This window comes from Excalfactoria chinensis, chromosome 7, assembly GCF_039878825.1.
Source record: "Excalfactoria chinensis isolate bCotChi1 chromosome 7, bCotChi1.hap2, whole genome shotgun sequence".
In the NCBI taxonomy this organism is placed as follows: Eukaryota; Metazoa; Chordata; class Aves; order Galliformes; family Phasianidae; genus Excalfactoria; species Excalfactoria chinensis.
In genome coordinates this window covers 24127085-24152415 of record NC_092831.1, presented here as the reverse complement: position 1 = coordinate 24152415, position 25331 = coordinate 24127085, and the positions used below count along the sequence as shown (strand labels likewise).

Genomic DNA, 25331 nt, shown 5'->3' with positions numbered 1-25331 from the left:
CTCCAGGAAGCCCATGGGAGGCATTTTGACACCAGTTACCTCCGCACCAGCTCCTCTTTGAAATTGTTTCTGAGCAATGTTAGCCCTAACCAATATTCACTTACCTGTGGGACTGAAATTCTTCAGCTTTTATGGCTGTCTCTGGTGAGTTTGCATAACAATACCATAACAATAAAAGTTCATTTTGCACATATTCTCTTCAGGCTACACGGATAGCTTTATTAGTGTTTGGACCCTAGGATGACACTGCATCTCTCAATAACACTTCTGTCATTCAGTATTCTGGCTTCATCTAAGCAGATTTTTTCCTTTCAAAAAAGTGCCTACTCTTGTGGTCTCTCTCCTCTTCCATCTCCAGAGAAGTGTCAAACTGAAGTGGGTTCTCCCACTTACTGTGTGAATTATCCCATCCTCCCTAGTCCTAAGGTAAGTAACACAGTAACGCATTTTACCTTTCTGTATGCTTGCCTGCAGATCTTGGTCACATCAACCCACAGCCAGATGTCCAGTACTGCACAGAAGGTGAGACCTCAGTGGGGGCCGCCCATAATTTCTCTGTAGTAAGAGGTCACTCAGCTCCTTCAGGACTCAAACTCATCTGCAAAAACAATAATGTTGCCATTTGTGAAAATGAGAAAACCTTTTCTGTGATGGTCCCAACCCTGAAGAGTCTTCAATGTCATATGTTAGAAGTTATGGAGAGTGGACAGATAGCACTTCCTGCCTTCATTTCTTTACTCAGGATCAGATCCATCCCTAAGACAGTGATTTCATGCTTGGAATGATCTGATTATGGTTGAGTAATCATACAGAAGTAAAGGCAGAAAGGAATCTGCTTTTTTTAATGTCAAAATACAAAAAAACAGTGATGAAGACAAGTAACATGCGTGTCAATATTTTAACACATTTGAAAAGGAGTAACAGACTAGACTAGAGTCAATAGTTTAAAAAGCAACCTCCATGCAAGTTAATCAGCCCAAGTAAAGATTTTCTTCCAAGCAGGAAAAGGAAGCATGTTCACTTTCATTTATATATTTAAAGTATTCAGAAACAGACTGTACTGCAGAACAGCAATTTCACTTGTTTCTTTTTTCTATTTTCACCTTTTCATTTTAGCCAAGAGATTCACAGAGGATTTAAGAAGAACTTTAAAAAAACAAGTAAGAGTCATCAGGTCACAGATAATAAATTGCCTTCCTATTTAAAAAAACATAAATGCCAGTGGTTTACAAGACAGTCTTGATATTTATTGTTATAGGACAATCAGCTACAGGGCCCTCTATTATTTTAGAGCAAAAGCACGTGAAATTTTTAGCAGCTGTTCTCTGGAGGGAAAATTCAAGGTGACTAGAACAATTCTTCATATGGATAAAAAATATGCTTATAATTAGAACAGACTTCTTATATGATCATTTTGCATTTCTTATTCATGTTGGCAGACTGCAGAACAGTTATAGACACTTGAAAAGACAAAATGATAATTGATGTTATTTTAATTCCACATTATGAAGAAACAACATATACTACTTAGAATTAAAAAGCTACACTGTCTCCTTCTGGAAGTCTGAGAGGCTGTGGGGAACTGTTCATTAGTAAGAAACTAACACCACACACAAAGTTCACAAGTTATTCTTGGGTTTCATAGAAGCAGTTGAAGGTTATCACAAAAGATGCAACAAATAAGGTTATGCAAGAATTTGAGAACTAAGGAAGTCCCAGATGAAAAGGGTAAGGGCGTGCTTTGGACCATGGAATGTCACATTAAGATTGGCCACCAAGAGTTTTCAGTCATTTTCAGGGGAGCCTGTGACTGTGACCCTGCTCTTGGTGTAGCTGGTATTCACAGCCAGTATTTTAACTATGGAGACTGTCTGCCTAAGTACACTCAGACAGCCGCTAACAGGAATCAGCTGGAGACAGCTGCTTTTTCTCAGCTGATAACCAAATCTCCTGGTTGTCTCCCAACGCAGAAACATAGAATACACACCCTCCCCCGCATTGCCTGCATATGCAGGAGACAGGGAGCCTATCCCCAGTACAGTTCTGCTGCAGTTTTTATTCCATCAGTGTGAAGTTAGCCAGGTCCCGACCAGTCTCATCTTCAAGCATATCACCACACAGTTGCCTCTGCAACTGCCTCAGTAAAGCAGACTAAGATCTAGATGGAGCCACATCCTGTCTTCAGGTATTATTCACATAATATTGCGTGTGCACCCAGAAATTAGCTGTGCTATCCCCCTTCTACAAAAAAACAGATGAAATTTCTTTTTCCAGGGCTGTCAGTCTAGTCTGCTTTTTAAAACAATAACAATGCTAATAAAACTCTCTCTAAAATAGAGACATAGAGGAACTATCCAAGAACCTCTATCCAAGACACTCTCAGTTTCATTACAGGACTCTAAATTACTTTTTGAAACTAGAGTTGGTGCTCACAGATATTCAAATGAAACTTCTTTGACTTAAATTAGAAATAAGGTATAAGCCATATCTCCTTATAAAATTTGCTATGAAGTAATACTCAAAACATTTATGGGGAAACATAAGTGCATATTGCATTAAGTGGGTGGGGAATTAGCAGACACAGAGAAGAGCTTGGAGGCTCTGAAGCTTATCTGTTCTCCCTCCTCCCAGTTACTTCCACCTGCCAAGTAAAAGATACTGCTTCTCCCCACAAGTTTTCCCTTGCTGAAATGGGGATCTATATTTTCCTCAAGAATGCTTGAGGTCATTCTTTCAGATACTCCCCTTTGCAGTTTGTACTGATTAAGCCATGTCTTGTAATTGTGGAGAAGCTGAAATTCTCAGTGAGCTTGTAATGGATGGCCACAATGACACATGCAATAATCAGAGTCCCACCCGAGAAATCAGGGTAGGGTGGTTTTTGTTTTTTAGGGTTTTTTTAAAATAAAACTTGTGGATTAGCATCCAGCCAGATTAAACAGAAATTAAGGCCAGGCAGGATAGAAGAGATTAAGGTATAGCTTTAAATAGGAATGCTTTTGTACTGGGACATCTGCATTATCCTAGATAAAGTCAGAAGATGGAACCAAGCCAACTTTTTGTGGATGTTAAAAAGGAGACAGAGTATCAATAGTTGCTATTTAGGCTACTTGCCTTCTCTGTCTTGGGCTTTCTTTACACACTTACAATACATAAGTTTGTGTGTGTATACATATATTTTACACAGAGGCACATAAAATGAAGCTTTGGGAATCAAGCATGTAAATATTACTTCAGTTTTGTAGCAATATATCTTATATATTATATAGATATATATTGGAAGATACCTTATATCTTCCAATATACTAGTCATTATCATATTATAGGGCAGAATTATCAGGCCAAGGAAAGAATATTTTGCTCTCACTATGTTGCTGTTTCCTTCCCTGAAACATCACTTTGTCTCCCGAATTACTAAATTAAAGGCTGCTTAGTGATAGTGGGACAATTGCTCCTATTAGACACTGTTAAGTCTGAGTCCTCAATAAAGTGTTACTGGAAAGGGCTCCAGAACATGAGAGCATAAACTGACAAGTATTACGATTCCATATACAATATAATCCTCTTATAAAGAGATGCAAACAAGAAAGCCTCAGTAAAACACTTCAACAACAACACTTTACTAAGTAACACACTTCAAACGTGAGCAATGCTTGAAGGTGTTAAGAAAAGTATCTAGCAAAAGTGGCTTTTTCTTTCCCCACACCATTCCACTCACTTTAATTATAATTACTATGAACCGTAGGGCCTTCTAACAAAGCAAATAATTGAGTGACAGCAGAAAGGGAGGAGGCTCGTTTATACATTTAATTTTTATTACAGGAAGTTCCTGGAACATAGGCCAGTCAGTCATTTCAATCTAACAAAAAATGGTGAGTAAATAGCTACTGGAAGAATTCACAGGATTTATGAAAGCAATTGGCGTCTGCCAGGAGCTAGATTACAAAGGACACCATACCTAATAAAATAGCAGGAAAATATTATTGGGAGTCTTCATGAAGCCTAATGCTTAAGTCTGCTCTTTTGCAATCAAACATCAGTGACTGCAGTCAAAAATCACTGTTGTGGGCTTGCATGTTGCACAAATGTCCATAAAATTACTCATGTGGTTAAGTAGCCCCACATGGTTCAGTGGGTCTCATTACATAAGTGCTATCAGAGGTCTTAGGTCAGGATACTGCATTCCTTAAACCAGACAGATTCTCACTGAGGTGATTAGGAGCACTTCATTTTCAGAATAGAAAGAATTCCACAGGTATTTGTTTGAAGTGTGAGACAAATTTACTTTAGCTACAATTCCACTTTTCTGTAACTTATGCAGGAAAAAGCTATTTGAGTGCATGAGTATTACTGACCAAAGGAAACATCAGACACATTCACAGGTATTTGCAGCAGAAGTTTGTGTACTCAGCTACTGCCACGGGTCTGTTACCTGACCAAATCACAATGAAACAACGATACAAACTTCTGTCTCACACACCCACACCTACTGACTCCCAAGGGCATGTGGGATTATTATTATCTTAATATCTAAGAACAAATCATTGCCCTTCTGTAACTGAAAAACTGGAAGGTGGGCTATGTTCAGTGTTAAGTAAATCACTGGGTTTGAGCAGTGAGCAAGAGCTGCAAAAGTGAAACGCAATAAATTAAGCAGCCATCTTGCTCAGTCAGCAACATAGGATTGAACCTTCAGTGCTATTCACTACAAATGGATCTATTCGATCATGGGTCATTAGTTCAACTACCTTTAACAAGTGCAACCAAATAGGAATGTTATTAAACATTTATCTTCAGAGGCAGATTTACTGGAAAAGATAAGGAGGTTGTAGAGACACTCCATTAGTACTGCCTATTTCAGCATGCATTCCTACCATAAGTACCTTTCATTCATAAAAATATCTCAGGAACCCAAAGTATCCTGCAGACATCTGCCTTTACATGCAGGGGACTGCACCCTGGCACTCCCCTCCCCCACCAAGGCACTGACCGCTCATTTGCAATACACATTATTTGTTAACCTCTTGCTGCCCTCCTATTCCACATTTCCCAGACAAGGACAGACAAAGGCCATTAGAAGAGAAGAACAAATTACCATTTTGGCAGTAGAGGAGAAATGATCTTATTAACTACTGCTGAAATCATTACTGCCTTACTAAGAAAGAGGGTAATTAGACACAAAATCAGTCCCCTCCTTTCTCTCCTAGGTCTATCCAGATTCTTAGAAATTTGTTCCTTGGCCCATATGCCATTTAAACAGTAAGGAATTAATTAAGCAGAAGGAAAGAGCAGTTTTTGTCACCCTGGGCTATTGTTTCAACCTTTGCAGACACAAACATTTGTCACCGAATCAGTTTTCACTATCCATATTTGTGCTTCCCTCCCAAGAACAAAACAATTTAAATTTTCATTTAATAGATCAAAATCCAGGAGAAAGAAGCAAAAATCATACAAGGAAGGATAGGTTGGGAGGATTTTGTTGCAGGTTCCAAGCAAGGAGGATGCAGCCAAAGGCTGAGCATAGCTAGCTGCTAGCTTTGATTTACGTTTATTCGAATGTTTCCCTCATTGCCCTTGGAAGGCTTTGTTCTGATTTGAAAAGCTGTGTTAGTCCTTCTAGGTTTGAAGATATGGAAGGAAGGAGCTTCAAATAATATTTTCAAATTCTCTGCAGTACTGATATTCCAGAATTGGAAATCCGAGTCATAAAGAGAAAAATGAGTCTCTTTCAGATTAAAATGCATCTCAATCTGCCTTAACTGATACATGAATTACAACATCAATAATTACTCTTGTTACAGAACAGTTGTGACAACCATGTCAAGCTCAGTACTCATGATTTCACATCTAGTCTCTAGAGAGTCAGCCTAGGTCCTGAATTGATGAACGTGGCAGGAGCAAGAACCTGAAGAAAACCCTGTCTTTCAAGAGATGTTGCAGACTTCTTTGTACCCTTTAAAATGGACCAAGATTCAAGCAAGATAGGCAATTTCATTGCAAAAGTTTCAGTCCAGTTTTAAGTAGTCACAGAAATACAAACTGCAGCTTAACCACCCTATTGGAATGAGGGATAGTTTGCTGAAAAGTAAAAACAACCAAACCAACAAACTCATAATTCTAGAATCAGTTGTTGACATTAACAAAAAGGCAGCATATTTCACTGCTGAAAAGTGCAATTTTATGGAAGGGTGTTGGCTTATCAACTGCCATGCCCTTACTAGCTCTTAAAAGTAGAGCAAATGTTAGAAACTTTTATGACTGAACAGGGAAAAGCAGGAGATAGACTATAAAAAAGGTATGGGAAAAAGTTAGCACAGAGCCAAAACAACCTTGCAGCTGCATTACATTATCCCAGTGGGAAGTTGCCAGGCTGGCAGCAAAGTTAAGCTCTGTGTTCGTAAAAGTGAAGCACTGATACCACCAGCTACAACTTGCATTACATGAGCTTCCCACACCTCTGTGCCAATTCAGCTCAGTCCTGATCTTCAACAGTCACACTGTACCAGCCTTGGCTCAGATTTATACATAGCCTGCCAGGCAGTCTGTACATCCAAACCATGCAGTGATTTTGTTAAATGTAAGCAACATCTAGCAGGATAGGTACTTCTCCACAAGTTGCTACCCATCCCATCCCACTGCAATCTAATCATAAACTAATCATAATCAACCCTAATGATCTCTTATGTTATTGAAGCTAATTATTTTACAGTACCACAAATGCACATGATTCTTTAAAAATACAGAATAGACACATTATCTTTTTGAGTTGGGAGAGTTTATATTAACCCAGGATAAAAGCTTTGGAAAGACAATCTATGGAAATAACTGAGGTGAGAAAAAACATCTTGGAAAAGTTTCAGAAGGAGAAGCAGAACCAGGAAGTAGAATGGTTAAATATCAAAAGGATAAACTATGCATACAGTAAAACCCAAACTTATATTTGGGTCCTTGGCTTAGCATGCAAGCTGAATACTCTCCCCATCACCTGTATCTCTGCAGCCACCCATGAGACTTTTCAACAGTTGGAAATCTACTGTTTCCACATTGCTACCATTTGTGGAGACTGTTCATGCTGATGTTAAAGTGAAGCCATAGAGCACAAGTCATAATGCAGAACACCACAGAATCTAAACCAATCTATTTCTAGCTCTTCACTGTTTCACAGGGTCAGATACTGCATCCTTGGTTTACTGCTATGCAGCTCCTCCAGCTTACACAAGCTCAAAATCATCGCAGGAAGAAACAGATGTCATAATATGAAGTTCTATGCCATTTAATTCAAAGCACTTTACCAATAGCATTAAAAAAATAAAACCTGAGCAACAAAAGCAAATTATAGATAGAATTGCCTCACTTTTAGAGAAATGCAGCTGACATTACATCACAATCCAAAGCAAAGAAAAGGACTGGCTATTAAGCCAGCCTGGAACTACATTCAGCAGCTAAAGTTTAATATTTGCAGTTATGAGAACTACTTCTGAAAACATTTCAGATATTATATATCATTTGTTGTATATTGACCATATACATAGAGAAATCCAGTCTCTGAAGGTGAGAGCTTAGTGCTGATCACTGAAATACCTAGTAAATACATAGAGTTAACGCATCAGAGCTGATGAGAGAGTTAATAACTTCTTAAGTTATAGCTTCACACTGCCTACAAATGTGGACAGGCATTGTATCGCACTGCCTGATGCTAAGTATTTTTTTTCACAGAGTAGAAGGTAGGTTCTTCCAGAGTAGAGTTTCATGTGAACACGCGCATTTTTTAACTAAAGATGACATGGAGTCCCATCTACTATGTTGTATTTTTCTGTAAATGTTGACCCTGCTGATCTTTAGGGAACGAACACAAACATGTTTCTTTACTAAATGTACTAACTATGGTACTCTGGATTACACCTTCCTAACTTGATCAGTTACAGCTCCATTTTTCTCTTCCAACTGAAAATTTCCACAAAGATACAGAAATACTCAGATACATAATTTAAAGAAGAAGTCTTAAGAACCATTAGGGAACATTTACTTCCAGGCAAAGGTGGTTCCCAGTTGTTTACCTTGCACAGTCATCTTTCCCTAGAAATCTTTAGCATTTACAATAGCACTTCTCTTCTCTTTTGCTTGATTCTATATAGATGCTCTGAATACTTAAATGCATCCAGTCACAACACAGTAGTTTTGGGGGAAGAATTTGTCACAAAAATGTCAACTGTATCTACAGTGCTCTATAAATGAAGATATCACCAATCCAGTACACTCTAGGTCAACTCTTCCTTTCTTTGCTGCTCACTTTTCAGCAACTGAAATCACAAGGCATGAAAGTCAATAGATATTTGAGCTATTTAAATAGCTCGAAGGATAAAGGTCATGCCTCTGATGCAATTTATCTTCACAGGAACCCACTCAAATCTTGGAAACCGCTACCTTGGAGATAGGAGATTCTGGGGGTTGTATAGATAAGAGGTTGGTATATTCAAACTACAGATAGCTCTTTCTAGAATTTATTTAAATAGCTGAAAGCAAGGCCTTAGGTTTAAAAAAAAAAAAAAAAAAAAAAAAAAAAAAAAAAAAAAAAAAAACCATCCACCAAACAACTACCATCAATGTATTTTACTCTGAAAAATGCCCACACAGTCACAGAGAGGATCTCTCTCCCATGCTGGTACCTTTCAGGGGCATCCAGAATCCAAGAAAGGAAATCAGTGGTTAGATGTTTCAGTTACTGCTGTCTCTTGCCCCAGTTTTCAGCCATGCTCTTCACTCTGCTTCCAAGGTAAGGATAATTCTCCTAAACAGGAGGGAGAAAGCTGAGCACTTCACAAGCTTCATGCACACTTTAATGAGTCAGGCTAAACAGCTGACCATGCCAAAGCAGTCAGCCCCACATTGCCATCTTCCCCTGCCTGCCACACACTATGCTCTCCTCTCTCTGCTTCCTTTATGTCACACCTGGCATTTGCCCAACTCCATCATGAGTCCAATGGCTTGATCACCTTTCCAGAAACTAGCTCTGGAAAAAAGAAAAAAGTAAAATAAAAGATAAAAAGAAATCAAATATTTAAATTAAAAAAAAAAAAAAAGAAAATGTAAAATAAAAAGGAATATATTCTGACAAGATTATGAACTGTCACTTAGTCAAAGGTCAGCTAGGCATGAGAACTGATACCACTGAGAAAAAGGGAGAAGGAAAAGCTTGGAGTTCTCCACACTTCTCAGGAAAACAGCTCCTACAGCGGTAATAAAAAGGCAACTTAGGTACCACCACTGCATAGTCACATGCAAATAGCATCAGCAAATAACTTGGTAAATAAAAAGTAGTGAAAACAGACAAGCTGCAAGGGCAGTAGTTTCCTGACATGCTGTATACATTGCTACCAACATGTGAAAAATGACTCTACGCACAAATTTGAAATGTTTTGACCAGCTCTATTAAGTTTGCTAGAAGAGGTTTCATTTTTGTCTCAGTTCTCCAGCTTGTGTAACAGAGACAGCAATAGCACCATTAAAAAATCCCACCTGAGGCCAGCTCCATTCAGCAACCAGAGGAGAGGAGGAGAGCTAATTAAAATCACATTCCCTAAAATCACTAGTCCTTAGTTGCATGCACCAGATAGAACATAGTATCTGCTACAGATGACTGACCTCAAAACAGAAGAAGGAGCAGGGGAGGTGAATGCAGCTCCAACAAATATGCTCCAAAGAAAAACGTTACGTAAAAGCTATTAGAATCACCGGTAGTCATACTTGGACAACAAAGGAAGCAGAAATTGAACTAGATAACACACTAATGGCACATTCATGCAACCTAGGTACAGATAAACCTAATGGTATAACTGTATTATCTATTTTCTTCGAGATCAATGTCTCAGTAATTTTTTTTAAAGTCCTTTTAAATAGCCCAGACAGGAAGGATTTCAGTTTAATTAACTACAGGCTTAAACCTACAAAGGGGCACTCTGCACCTCGAGACCACCGCACACTTTGCAGAGGAAAGCTGGAGGCATCTTCAGTTTCAGACTTGTACCCCTGTGCCCAGATCTCTGCAGAAAGCAGCACCCACCATTTTTGCCAAGACAGTCAGAAAGTTCTTGATTCCTTAACATGGGAACATCAGCACATTGTTACTCCCAGACATTTCTTTCTTCACTATTCAATGTTTCCTCTGTGCTATCTGTCATCACCTTGTTTTCTCATTTTCCTTTTAATTAAAGATTATTATTCAAAGGAGGAAATATAGCACAATTTGACAATTCATTCAGCACGAATAGAGCTGCATATGCTCTACTGACTTATGCAGAGGATCAGGAGACAAGATGCTCGTATGACCTAGCGCGACAGTCTATCTTCTGGTCTTTGTGCAAGTCACTTAAGGTGAAATACCTTTCCCTTTCCATACTCAGAATTTCCATATGGGATTAAATACAGACAAAAGGACAGAAGAAAGGGCTACTCCACTACCACCTACTTGTAGCCACACAATCCTCACCACAGTTACAACACAGAAGATGACATGTACATCTCAGTCAGATCAGTGCTCAGCACAGGTTTATAAACATCACAAGCAAGGAAAAGATCCATATACCACACCAGTTTGTTTAGGCAAATTTCAACTTGGATGAGAGCCTTCTCCCAGCATGACTGAAAAATACATACATTTATTTATTATTTTTCTCCCTGTTTTACTCTGGCTGCCAAAATATGTTTGCAAACACCACCAGAAAGCATCTCCAGCAATAGCTAATGCTGACTGGTTCACCCCAGGAAGGCAACTCAATGTGACTGATACCCAGTTCTCTTCTGCCTCCTCCAATCATGTGGCATTGGAACAATAATGGATTTCCTACAGAGAGGGCTATGCAATGGACAGCATGTGAACTCCAGGTGCAGACCCCCACAAACATTACAGCCATCACATTGCTGAATCTTCTCTGCAAACACCTTAATATGACAGATGAGTAGCAATACTTCTTTCAGGCTCCTTTATTTCTCCAGTAGGCAGAATAATTCTCACATGCACAGCAAAAGAGTTGGGGAGGAAAAAAAAAATTACGAAAAAAAAAATCAGTAATCCACTTCAGCATTAATGTGTTTCTTTTTCTACTGCACAGGAGAGCAGAATCAGACACGAATGCAGATCCTTCTCAGGAGACTAGCTAGTTAAAGGTACAATACACAAAAATGAGAATAATTCCTGTGGCACCATTTGTTGAGAGCATGGACCCATATCAAGATCCTCATTTTTCTGCTAGGAAACAGAAGCACTGTTTCTGAATTCACAGAGACAAAATCGGGATGGTATCTCTGAAAGCTACAGATTAATGCAGTTAAGCAGACCAAACCAGATTTTGGTTTCCTACTGCATTGCCACGAGATACCATGTGTACCCAATGCAGAACAGCAAGCTGACATCAATTCTATGAACAATGCAAAATGCACAGTCCATTTCTATCCTTTATGAGCAATCTAATTTCAGAGCAGCAAGGGTGAAACAACGTCCTTAGTAAGGCAAATACCTGAATATTGTCCAGGCATCTTACATCCTCAGTTTAGTTTAAAAACACAGGCAAACTCCAGCACTGCCACAGAGACAAACCAACCAACCACAGCAATATCCACCTTCTCTTCTGTATCTGTTCTCCATGTTCTTGTTGTCAGGATAACATTTGTTTGAATGGATCTGGGCTTAAAACTAGATGAAAACATTTGTGAACCTCAATGTGGTTCACTAAACAGCCACAGATATACTTTTGGCCAAGCTCCAGGACATGGTGGGCAAAATGGACTAATAAACTGGTAAGATCTTTCAGCAATTATCAGCTGTAAAAGATCACTGAAAATTACTCCCCACATGTAATTATACTAGAGGTCCCTGATCTAAATCACTACGTATCCAAAGTTACACCAAAGACTGAAGCATAAAGACTTTAGAACACATGCTATTTCCTCCTTTCTAAGAAAGTAAGCAGGATCATACCTATCTTAGTGCACAGAGGTAGAAATCTAATAATCATCATCCAAGTCCCTTAGCAGTGAGGAGAAAATTTGGGTTCAGATTTGGAGAGCATCGCCTACTCAGCATTCACTCACCACATAGGCATTAAGTAAAATGTGATTTACTTTATTTTTGAAGCTGAGTTGCCACAGAGAAAAGCACCATTACTGTGCACTAGGAATATTCAAGCACAGGGAATGAAGAGGAATTGGTGCATTGTAAATTCATATTCCAACTTACTGCACACTAACTTTCCTGAATAGACAAGCCCTTAGACTAATAGGCACCTGGGAGTCTTCAAGTCTTGAGTGCCCAATAAATAAAAGGCTATTTTATTATTTTTTTTTATTGGTGCTCTGGAATCAAGCTCTGATGTCCCCACTCAGACAATGCTTCCATTGAAATCTAGTCTTGTTCTATTATTAAATACTGTTTCTTTTACAGCTGCAAGCTTTTCAGGTTAGAGGATAGGGATTTAATATTTCAAATCACTAATCTCAGTCCAAAGGGAATTGCGCAGGCATTTATTTTGATTTCACATAGGTGCCTAGATACTTCTAGATTCAATAGACTTGTACCGATGCCGAGAATAGGAATTCTCCTCATGCCTATCAATTCCCAAGTCAGATAAACTCAAACCAAAACCAAAAATCAATTTTCATCTCACTTTGAAAATTGTTGCAGATCCAGATTTATCTGGGACAACACTGAAGACAGCTAATAAGTCTGAAAGTCATCAACAGCTTTTAGTGCAAATTTCCTGAGCTTTGAATGCCTAACGGACCCTTAGAATAACAACAACAACAAAAAGATGCATATATTTGAAGGCTCCACTGCTCTGAGTTCTACAGCTTAAATCCTTGAGGTATTACAAGCCGCTCCTCCCACAGCCATCTCCCATATGACAGATGAGTAGATCCCACTGAACTCAATGAAAAGAAAGTTAACTCACTACCAAAAAAAATCACAGTTTACCAATTCCCCCATCATAGGGAGCAGCTCTGTTACAAGTAACCCAGCCACTCACCGCCAGTCACTACTAGGAATTATTTATGCAATTCTATGCAGATGAAGGGAAGCAACTGCAGCAGCAATCTCTAGGCTAACAAAGCAGACCTGGACAGCATTTGCTTTTCAGTTCTATCCGCAAGAAGCCGTTCATATTCTAACAAAGGAATTCATTTACCCCCTTGAGATACCCAGCCAGCACATGAAGGAAGCAATCATTTACATCCATGTTATTTTAACTTCCTTCCTGCTACACTTTTTGCTTTTTTAGAATAATGGGTCAATGACAAACATTTTCCTTCTAGGCAGTTCACTCAGAGTGGTGTTCGTGGAAAGTTTGACAGCTTTATCTTCTTTCTGAGCTACTTACAGCTGTGACTCCATTACTTTGAAGTCAACTTGGATTTGGTTGGAATGAAGTGCAGACATCAGTGACTCAGGCTTACCGTGCCACCTGCATTTGTTATCTTGCCATAGACAATTTAATCAGTTATGACTTCTTTTGTCTAGGCACAAGAACAAGAAAAAATTTGATCAGCATTTCACAGGATTGTTTCTTTACTGCTAGCAGGCCATTTAGCATCTGATAGACCATATAAAAAGGTCTTCCCAAGGGCTTAGAGTTGTTCTTTTTATAGCGTAGAAGGTCATTAATGAGCAAGAGAAAGCAGCATGGAAATAGCTAGACAAGTCTTGTTGAGTTAATAAGAAACTGTCATTCTGCTTCAGTACTTTCTCATTAAGCCTGGCAATGTTCATGTCTAAGGAAACTGACAGTACAAATCTATTTTAATGCTCAATTTAGTTCCCCAAATCTTGAGTCATGGCCAGTTTATCCCTCATTTTATTATTTTTCTTTAATGCATGTTTTTTTTTTATCAGTTCAGAAATTTGAGAAGAAACACAACATTTTTTTTTTTTTTTTAAACTGCTGCTCAAAAGCTAACTTTCAGATTAAAAGTAATTTTAAAAGAGCTAAATATATCTCGGCTATTCTGAACACAAGACTAGTCACTCCTAATCAAATTTTGCTCTCCTGTTCTTTTTCTCTTAGCTCACGTTTTCCAGGACTAATATCTTTTTGGTTGTTGTTGGGTTTATGTGTCACAGTGCAATAAATTCCTCATTGTTTAAATAGGAGCAAGGCACACATATCACCTTTAACTGAGTCTTAAGTATCACGGGCATGTCACACATCAGTGAAATGAATCCAGGAAGCTGCTTCTTGCTAAGATGCTTACCATAAGAAAAGCTTCTGTAACTCTTTAGGTACCAAAATCCAGCACTTTTCTCTTTTAAGCAGCTTTTAAATGCAGTGCTTACTATTCAGCATCAAACAGATCATATGAGAAGCCAGCTCAGATACTTAGTGACCTCCATATTACTCTAATGCTGCCATCAGCCCAGTCACACAATTGATTTAATTGAAAAACTGGAGTAAGCCGTAACATCTTTGCTGGCCAGCTGTGGATGTCACTTCAGGCTCAGTCTCTACATGTCATCACCCAAGATCATACACAGAAAGCCATGCTTGCATTGGTACAGCACTTAGTAACTTAAGCCAAACTTCAGGCATATGGAAGTCCAAGAGGAGGACAACGAAAAGGAGCAAAGTTCAACAAAGAAAACTAATGGAAAAGATCCATACGTTCCTTTATGTTCTTCACAAGTACAAAACCTTCGTGACAAGAGCTGCTAGCACTGAGCAATACCAGCTCTCTCCTGCTGTTTTTAACACTAAAGAAAACAGCGCAGTACATTAGCGAGGCAGTTCCATTCTCTTATCTGTTATTCTCCAGCATTTGTTAGCTAAACCTCTTAACTCTCCCAGCTACCCATTGCTCACACCAGGGAAGTTCCTAAAGCACACCTTTTCACACAGCATGGGTTTCATCTCTTAGTTGATTTCTCTTTTTCTGAACTCCACACATATGGAATTTCTTGTTAGTAAGCCCATAACAACTGAACATCTCAGCTCTGAAAACTCCCTCTAGAGCTGTTTCCACAGAACTCATTCTTATGTTAGTTCCTTTTCCTTTTCTTCCTCCTTACAACAGCCTACCAAAAGCCCCTAGATCTTTCAAGGCAAAGTACTACTTCCTGCAGCGCAGATACTGTGCTAAGGAGCTGAAGTTCCTGAAGGCTTGAAATCTCAGATCATTAAGGTCATACAAAGGTGAAAAGTCTTTAAACTGAAAAAGAAGTGAGAAAGATAAGATGCATCCCAACATGCCAAAAATACTACAGGATTCCAGTATTGTAAATAATGGGTTTTCCATTATAGGCTATGCAGTTTTGGTGGGGTGCTTGTAAAACTGCTGATTGGAGATAACTTGAAAACTCTCCCATTATTGTAATTTCATGAGTTCTTCCCACTATTATTCACTGCCGTAGAAGCAGAACGAGGCAATTACAATTCTTTCCCATTATTTTTAAGATTTCCTTTTCTGGTGAGGGAGAAGAGACACTGCAAAGCAGTGGGAAGAGCAGTAAAAGAGTAATACCTTCATATCATCCAGAGCAGCAACCATTTCTTTCTTGATTGTGTTCCTGATTCTTTCTGCACCTGGTTAGCTCTGTGATGTCAAGTCCTTAAACTTACCACAATATGAAATAACAAGAACTAAACCTGTAAAGATATTAGTGAGAATCCATTCCAGCTTAGGAGCTCCTGAAGGCTCAAACAAATGCAGAAAAATAAAAGCAAACAAGAACAATCTTGGTAACTCTCCTTTTTTTGCTATGGTTGTCCTTGGAAGAAAATAAGATTTAAAGGACCTCTATCTCTAGATATTTTTATTCCATAGTCTGAACCACATAGTTCAGCTTTTCTTAGCATGTGCTGTAGTTCCTTGATGCTTGAAGTAGATCTCCCAAAATCACTATTTCTTGAGTACTCAAAGAAGGTGTTCTGTTTGCCAAAAGATGCTTTCCTTGCTCTTCAGTCTGCACTTCACAACTTTTAGAGAGTGAGATACCAGCAAAGCTATTTTTCATACTGCCATCACTACTTTCTTCTTGCTGTCTCATCAGAACAGGACCTGCCTTGGATTGTACAGGGCTCTACATGCCAGTATCACATACAAAGCTGGTATCTGACTCCTTCCTCAATTTAAGTCAGTATAATCAGCCAGCACAGGGGAACAAGGCAGGCGTTGCCTCCTTTCTGGAGACAGAGTTTTTCTCCCCCAGGCAAGAACTGGGAAGTGCAAGATGTGATTTGTGATGAAATTCAGAACCATGCAAAACTTGCCTGGTTTCAGATTTCATTACCCCCACACTACAAAGGTTTGGCAAGGCAAGAGATGATCCACCAACTAAGATCATCCTCAATTGTTCCAGAGTTCAGGAAGCTTCCAGAATGCAGCAAGGTGTGAAACTGCAGCTTCAGTCAACCTTCCTGTTGAAATTTGTTCCAATGCTGAAGTTCTGTATATTTTTTCCCCACAGGCCAAGCAGCTTCATATGCTCTGTTATGGCTTTAAAAGAAGTCATATGAAAGAGAACAGCTGAGACCACTGTGTTCTTTTTGAGGTTGGACTATCATCTTTACAACCAGAACAAGACTAGTGTACCCTCTCAGAAGGAGGCTCAGAACAGGACAATAGCAACTCTCCCACACTAACGATGCAGCATTTTCAGCAGCACTGACCACATTCTAAGCCTCAACAGCATTAACGACTTTAGAAAGAACTGTTTATACTGTTACATTGAATTTGATCTCCACCACATTCGACATAATTTTGAGTTTCATACATGCATATTTTGTTGGAATTCATGTTTCCCTCAGCCCTTTTCTGCCCAGCATCCCAAGGGAAATGAGTCTTCACCGACTCTTTAAGACAAAAAGCTCTGCATACACACTAAGTCATTCACTCCAGGCCATACCCTGAAAGATACATAAAAAAGCAGAAGCACCAAGTACATTATTCTAACTGTTACCTGATCCTTTTGTAACGTTGTCCAGATATTTGTGGGTGGGGAGAGGCATAAAAGAAAACCCTTCCTGGAACATTTTTTTTTTCTGCCCAAAAAGTAATACAAGCTTTTACAGTAACACAAAGCAGTGTTGTGCCCTGACAGCAAATACTAGTGTTCTATACAGCTTTTACACATCTTTGAAACAATGGCTCTCTCTGCTGGTGTCTTAATGCGTCATACCACAGGACAGCTCTGCAGAGAAAAGCACTGCACACCCACAGCAGAACAGCTTGCTTGTTTCAAAGAAAATTCTGCTCCTTTCTCTGTGGGTCTGAGGTTTCCACTTTTAAGAAGTGAGTCCCTTTAGTACACATTGGAAAGATTGTCTATTGCTGCTTACTTCTACAGTTTAACCTTCCATTTTTGCTGACACCAGCAAAAAAGTCCTGGGACTATGTCAGGAAGTGAGAGCGATATTTTACAGATCTCTGGCCCTCTTTTTTTGTTTTTTAAACAAATATTAAAAAAACAAAACACATGTAAATTTCCTAGGAGCATAGGCCAGAATAGGGGCAATACTGATCTAGGAGCTCCAGTATGACTAATAGGTTACCTGGAACCTCTTGTTAATTAAGAAAGTCCCATTACTACTGTTGGCTGCTAACAGGTTTCAGGGAAAGAAAAAAAAAAAAATCGTATTATTGTAACTCTCGCCTGTAGGAATTCTCTAACAACAAACTTAAGCATGAGGAATTGTTTCATTAATTTTGACTTGCACCTCAGTTCCCAATTGGAGCACAGTGCCAGTAGCTCTATTTAAGCTAAGTCATTCTTTTCACCACCCTAGACACTGAAAAAGAACATTACTTATAAGACTAGCAGAAATCCATAACACTTGCCAGAAGAGACTACGACACCAAGTCACAAATCTCTCTTGGGGTGAGGTCATTAGAAACCACAACCACTCTTTGAAATCTTCTAATTTAGAACTAAAGCTAAACTCCCATCCATGGTTTGGCTACTTCTTTGCTGAGACCAATGGCACTGAGCTGCAGCTGCAGCACAGATGTTCAGAGGAGAACTATTCTGAACAAAACAGCCCTGCCCAACTGGACCAAAGTCTGGTCTTCAGTTTTAGAGATCTGAACAAAGAAAGCCAACAGAAAGCCTGAACATAGCATTATACAGATGGAAATCTGCTTTGACCACTCTGCAATTTTGACAAAGTACTTTTTTTTTTTTTTTGGCATAAAATTAAGATTGTTTTCATTTTAACTTTTCATAAAAGTTCTAAAAAATAAAAAAAAATAAAAAAAAAAAAGACTTAGACTGTTTCCACTTCCTTTGCTTCTATTTTAGTCAGGCACCTTAATTTCACATTATTATCCATTACTTTGTCTTATAAGGTAAGCATCATAGTGGAAATTCTTGTCAATTGTAGCCCAACAATATGTGCTGTAGACCACATTAATAGTGAAAAGAACAATTACTGACACCTGCTTATATTGTCAGAATCCCTTGACAGATTATTCTCTTAAGATTAAAATATCTGACTACAAAAGCATGTAAGCATTCTTAGGGCACATTCAAAGAACTATAGAATTGAATCATTGAGTCTTCCAAGTTAGAAGGGGCCCATAAGGACCATCTCCTGGCTTCACACAGCACCATTCAAAAAGCAGACTCCATGTCTGAGAGTACCATTCAAATTATCCTAATGTTTCATTAACTCCAGCAGCTCGAGGCCATACCCACCAATCTCTGGTGCAGACCCTGTCCCTAATCCCCAGATGCACTGCCTCCCATCTCTCCCCCCATGTTTGCAAATGTACCTCTTAGAGTCATATTCAGAAGAAAAAGAAAAAAAAACAAAAACAAACTGCCAACCCTTCCAAATAGGTCCTCACAGAACTTTAATACCAAACTTATTCATTAAAACATGCAATGTCATTTTTTTGTAGGCTAATACTCACATAAAGCCAAGAACTTACTGGTGCTGCTGCTGCAGTCATGACAACCTATGGAGTCACGTAATTCCTAAAATAAAAATCAGACCACGAGTTTCCAGAAGCAGAATCTTTGAATGTTAAGTTGTGAAAATTACTAAAGGGTAACTACAACATGAAAATATTCACCATTATTAAATGTGCAAGGCATCAACAAATGAATCTTTGGATCTTCATGGTAGCATTAGCGTGAATGGAACTCACCAGCCTCAGTAATGAGAGCAAGTGAACTCTGAAAGAGAGAAGTAGCTACCTGCAAGGGCCATTACAATTACATGAGCTGTTCATTATAGAGCACCGACAAATTATTCCGAAGAGTTTCAGGGCTTACAGCTGTGCAAAACATAGTGAGAGGTTAAAGCAGCAGTTAAATCAAGGCTCAAGGTTTTCCTGCACTTCCCTAAGCTTTTTTTTTTTTTTTTTAATTGGCATCTGCAGTTCAAATGGTGAGAGTCAATTTTAGTTTACGCCTCCTTTTATTTTTGTACTCTGTAGACAGGATTTTACAGCCTGAATCTCAATCAAATCTTTGAGTTCTTCTAACTGCCAAGAAATGCAGAAATAAAAATTCAGATTAAAAACAATTAATTATAACAAGCAGTGCATGAGAGAAGGAGACTTCCCAAACAACGATTTAGAAAAAAAAGCAGGTGGCAAAAGTTGACACGTTAAGTCCCACAGAAGCAAACTGCTGTCCTTTCTCCTGGAATGACTTGGACTGTGTACTTGTGTCAGCAACTGGCTTCAGTCATGGTTAACACTCAGTGCAATACACTAAGTGCTGCCAGTCTTGAGCTACAGATTGCTTTGAATCATCAGCATGAAGTTAAGGCAGCTCAACAGTCATTCACTTGCACATAAAATCATACTCTGCTAAATGACCTGTATCTACATACAGACGGATTCATCCACACACAGCACTGACTAGTGGTAGAACACCGTTATTGCTCACAACCCTTCCATAGCAGCAGCACTGAAAAATACAGCTGTAGTAGTGGAGAACAATTAAGTCCCGGTGAAAAGCATGTCCTGAGGTCACAGCTGTTTGCCCCTTGTTGGTCCAACAGCTGGTCTTTGGGTAAAGTGAAACAGTAGGGACTCTTAGCATAGTAAACAGCCTGCCTGGTATTAAAAAGAAAAAACAATACAGGAACAGTTGCATCAGCAGATAATTACAAGACAAAAAGAAAAAAAAACAATAACCCACAGAGCAAAAGGCAATTCTTAATGCAATCTGTGGACATAGATTTAACTCTTAGCACAAATGCTGAACTGAATAATTTAGAGAGGAAAATAGTTGATCTTTCCTCAGCTCTTAATCACCAGTAAATTCACACAATTTCAAGATATCAGCTTTCAGGTTCTCATGCAGACTTTTCAGACTCTGTTCAGCATATCAGTACATTTCCTTTAGGGTACTTGTACAGCTATGGGCTGTGGCAGTTGTGGTGATGTCTTAGTGCACAAATTCTGAAGAAACAGCAATTTTACTCCTATGAGAAACGTGTCCAAGATAACAAAAAAATAGTACAAGAATTCCAGCTATTTACCAGAAGGTGAATCAGTACTCCCTTATCACCATATATAAGCATATGCAAATTGGCACACATTTCTAGGATACGGAAGCTGTACACTAATGCATGAAGAACATCAGACAAGCAGACAAGGGTGGATCCAGTATCAAAATATTTGCAAAGAGCAGTAATAATGACAAGCAACATCACAAGGCAGAATTTCTTGTAGGTATGGTTAATGAACAAAAAGATCTTTTAGCAGCATACTGAACATCATCATATGCATCTTTGTAGTTATTTCACTAAGAGACACAGCAAGGGTATACGAAGGCTTAGCATATTACTATTAATTACTGCAAAAGAGAAAGAATAAGAGGAATACAGGCACTTATTTTTGTGCTTTTGCTTAGCAGTTGCTTACAAGATCAAAGATCAAGGAAAAATCTGGTACTCAGAGATTAGGTTTTTTTAAATGGTAAAGATCAACATCTATTAGAACCAATTCCACTAGTGTTAAACCCCAGACAAGATAAAGCAAGCACCACTAAATCAGAAATATTGTAGCTACACAAATTATAGCTAAGTGGAAGATTTATGGCTACATATATACTTAATCAGAAGTCAAGGAATGCAATTTGTATTAACAAACAAACACAGAAGCTAGATTTTTGTTTCCCCTCTAATCCATCCTACTGAAGCAGAACTTCTCCACATACACCTTACTAGTGCATGTGTTTGCAATAAACGGATTTAGGCACACCTGTTAGCTCTCTCTAAGGTAGTGCCTAGAACAGAAAGTGGATTTTTTGAGGTCCTTCACAGTAAGCAGCAGAATTTCAGAGACACAGAGCTTGTGTGAGGTTATCCAGGAGGCAAGCAGCAGCTCTAAGATCACAACACACTTTGTCTCATGTTCCAGTTTCCCATATCATGGCCTTCTACTATACATCCACAGACAACTGTGAAGTGTAAGCCCAATCTCTGCTTGTAACAGTGTTTTAACATTTAACCTAATTTCTTTGTTTCAAGGTTTACTGTAGTCCTGATGATGTACCTGTTGCATTTTTTCCACTAAAACTGAAGACGGAAAATAAGATTCCTGGAGTTTTTTATTAACTCGGGTGGAGCAAGGAATAAGGCAGAGGCAGAAAGACCAAACACACAAGTTTTTCTTCAAAAAGCCAAAAATATTACAAGACAAAGTAAATCTCTTACCCAGAATGAGATGAAAATGGTAACTTTACTCCCCATTTAAAATTTGACACATTGCCAAAGTGTGCGAGTAATACATAAAAGTTAACACCTTCTATTAAAGTATTTACTCCCAGTGGAAATGTTTCTAGTCTGAACAAGCAATCACCACGGTATCAAAAAGCTTACTACCCAGGTCAGCACCATACTACTTCAGCAACACTTTGCCCATATTAGATTTGGAAAAATTTGTGTTCTTCCAAGAAAACCAGGAGGTAAAAAGAAAAAAAATAAAATAAAAAAAAATATCAGAGGGATGAAAAGTACCTGTGAGGAAATGGCGGAAGATGGAGGAAGGGGATGGCAGGTCATCAGATTTGAGGAGACAAGGGAGCAAGTCCAGCTGCTCACAGCAAGACAGCCAGCAGCACCAGCTCCTCATCCTGAGGAGGATGAAGGCCACTCTGATGACCAACCCTGCACAGACAGCCATGACCTGGCTCTGGTACTTGCCTCTAGTGGTCACCTCAACCAGCAGAGCCCACACAGCAGCAGGTTGGCAGGCAGGGCCACAGAGACAATACATGGCATTTGTGGATGCATGCAAACATAGACTGAAACAACTCCCTCATGATAACAACTTAAAACCAAGAATAAAAACGTACCCAGCACATGTTACTTGCTACCACACAGCTGCACAGCTCACTGCCTCCCCCAACGGTCCCACCTCAGGGTGACTGCAGCCCCTCCCTCAGGGGCGCTTCCTCACAGCCCACTCATGCCCTGCTGGAGACTTACCTCAGATGTGCTTGTGTAAAGGATTCCAGTCCTTCTCTTAGTTCTCCTAGTTATCCATTTGCCCAAGTATCAGCCATGCAGGCAAGCATGGGGAGAAGCTACAACTCATGGAGGCTTTTTGGCAGGTTGAGAAAAACAGCAGGAACAGCTTCTGTCTGCCATGCTGCAGCAGGTGAGGGCAGTGAATACCTCAGGAGGGGCAGCAGGTGAGCCCAATTGGGCCCCAGCTCCAGGAAGCCTGCACACTCAGCTTCCTCATCTCACCCAGCTGGCCTCCTCCTCCAGTCAAGCAGGCACAAAGCTGTGCTTGCAGCCACAACATGGGGCTCCTCAGGGAGCACTGAGGCAAACTGATTTTGGCGGGAAGAGGGTGCTCCTCCGTAAGCTGAAAGAGGCAGCGAAGTGCAAAGCAGAGAGAAGCTGGGTGCTGAGGTGTGCTCAGAAAGGCACAAGCTGCTCTGCAGCACTTGGCAGCTAGTCCCATTTTGCACTACAGAGCACCCAGCAAGAACTCCAATTCCCAGACAAAAATCAGATATTCTATTATTTTTCCTCTGGTACTCTACACAAAAATAAACAGACAGCCACAGTGAAAGGCAGAGTCCCGCACAAGCCAAATCTACTTTAGGAATTATGTAAAGCATATACTTTTCAGTAACTTCAAATATTAATTTGCAACAGAAAAATCATTTTTCAAGGACCTCATGTACTGTTATATTCCTGTTAAGATTCCTCCTGGAAAAAAAAAGCAAGAAACCTGCATGGTAAAAAGTAAGAGCAGCAGGAAGAAGGAAGGCAGAAGAACAAACTAAAAAAGCAAAAGCAGAAGGAATAAATGGAAAAAACAATGAAAGCAAAGTTGGAAACAGAGCAGAGAAGCACAGAGGATACATGCTTAGCAACAATATTCCAGTGTGAGAAGGTAACAACTGAAAAATAACGTAAAACCTCTGTAGTCTTTGCTGTGTCTTCTGCCAGCCAAATGTATATATCCAAACCTATAGATGTTCATGTATGAAGAAATACATATAACCAAGTGTCTGTTAATGAAATAGAAGACTAATATGACATAAAATATGAAGGAGCCAGCAGACTCACCTGGTACCCCCAGGCAATTCCAAGGTGGAGAACAAACATTTTCCCCTGAGGTGTGCTCATACATAAAGCTTTAGCAGCAGATTTTTCCTAAGCTTAGCATTGCTTGTCCTAAAAACGCTTCAATACTTCAATCTATTTACCATTACTCTGAATTTTAAGTCCTCAAATTACCTTTTTTCCAAGACATTAATGAAAAATTGACAATGAACCACTATAGGCCATTATACAAATTCAGTTTCTCAGCTATTTCTATCTAGCTAATGAAGGCCAAGCACTTTAGACAGTGCCAGAGCTACTATTGAATGCTTTCCAGACAAAAACCTTGGTATGGCTGCAACTTTGCAACTACATGAAGGCATTTTATAGTAATTTAAGTTCTTAATGAAGTGGGAGTTTTTATACCACAAATAAAATTATAAAAAACAAAACAAACAACAAACAGTAATAGCACGTAAGGTGGAATAATACAAAAGATGGTAATAACACAAGAAGGATGGTGATAGATATCCAAAATGTTATATATAAGAAAGACTTACCAATACGGATGCCTTCACTGTGACTGGAAAATACTGAGGCCAGCTATCTGATCACCACAGAGGAGCAATCTCCAAGAGATGCTGCCTTAGTGGTGATCAGCCCTTAAATGAGGTCTACAGGGAATGGAGTCAAGCTCCACCCATTCCAGGAGCACAACTAAATTACTCTCACCTGTGCTCCCACAGCTTACCCAACACTTGCCTCAGCTGATTAATCAGAGGTTCAGGCTGTGATTACCAGTTTCCCCATACAGAGCATTTTTTGTTCTTTATCTCTGCTAATGTGGAGATTCCAGGGAAAAATAAAGGCAAAGCTCTGAGAAACATCAGAAACAAGCCCTGGTGCATCCTAATCATCACATTTCTGTTTACCTTTTGAAATGCTCTAATTCTACAGTGCAGCACACTTTCTTCTGGCACCATCTCAATGCTGGTTTTTGTGTGTGTTTGTGTGTGTGTGTGTGTGTATGTTTAAGATGGTATTTACTGGGGAAAACAGCAAACTCCTTGGGTGATTTTGAAGAGCTGCAGCCTAGAAATAATGCTCAAGGGAGGTTATTTGTAGGACACATAGGTTTTTAGAAATAACATCTTTTACTTTTTATCACCTTTTATTAAATCAGATGGTTGAAAAGGAATAAGTCTGACTTAAGGGTTTTTGTTTTGTTTTGTTTTGTTTTGTTTTTTTGAGATTAGTACCATGCCTTATTCAGTTCTGTTTGTGGAAAAGAAAGTAGGCATTCAAGTGAAACTAAGAACCCCAAATTAGTTTGGACCATGATCTTAAGTGTCAGCCAGTGATGCAAATTACCCACGTAATTTCACTATAAGGAGAATATTAGCCTCCTTGACTTTCTTTCATAACCCTTATTCTCACCATGAATCTTCCTAACAAAAAATAGCTTATTTAAATGACCATTCCATTTACATCTAAAACTTCATTTGATAATTTTCATTGCCTCCTTGCTTGTCACATCTCCCAGGCTCTTGTTTCATGTTTGTATTTTCATTCTACAGAGAAAATGTACTTTAAATATTTCTCCCAGCTCTTGCTTTCTGAATATTTCCTGCCTGTTGTGCTGTCCTCCATCCCTTGATACCCTGTCGGAGTAACCACTAAACTAGTATCCCTAACGTCCTCTTAGTCTCTCGTGTGCTCCCAAGAGCACATCTAAAACTTGTAATTCAGGTTTTTAAATCTCCTTAGAGATGTTAGTAGGGAAATTAGACAATTCATTATTTTTTAAATACTAATTTACAGAAGCAA

General features: G+C 39.1%; 1 long non-coding RNA gene across 3 annotated transcripts in view; it reads right to left on the bottom strand.

The window, feature by feature from the left end:
* The window catches only part of LOC140255130 (uncharacterized), a 47321-nt gene extending 23123 nt beyond the window's left edge, over positions 1-24198 (bottom strand). For all 3 annotated transcript variants that reach the window (XR_011904402.1, XR_011904404.1, XR_011904403.1), the window contains exons 1-2: positions 24065-24198; positions 453-598 (exon numbers count right to left, since the gene is read on the bottom strand). This is a non-coding gene — a long non-coding RNA (uncharacterized lncRNA). The remainder of the gene's footprint in view (positions 1-452; positions 599-24064) is intronic.
* Positions 24199-25331: the final 1133 nt, after the last annotated feature.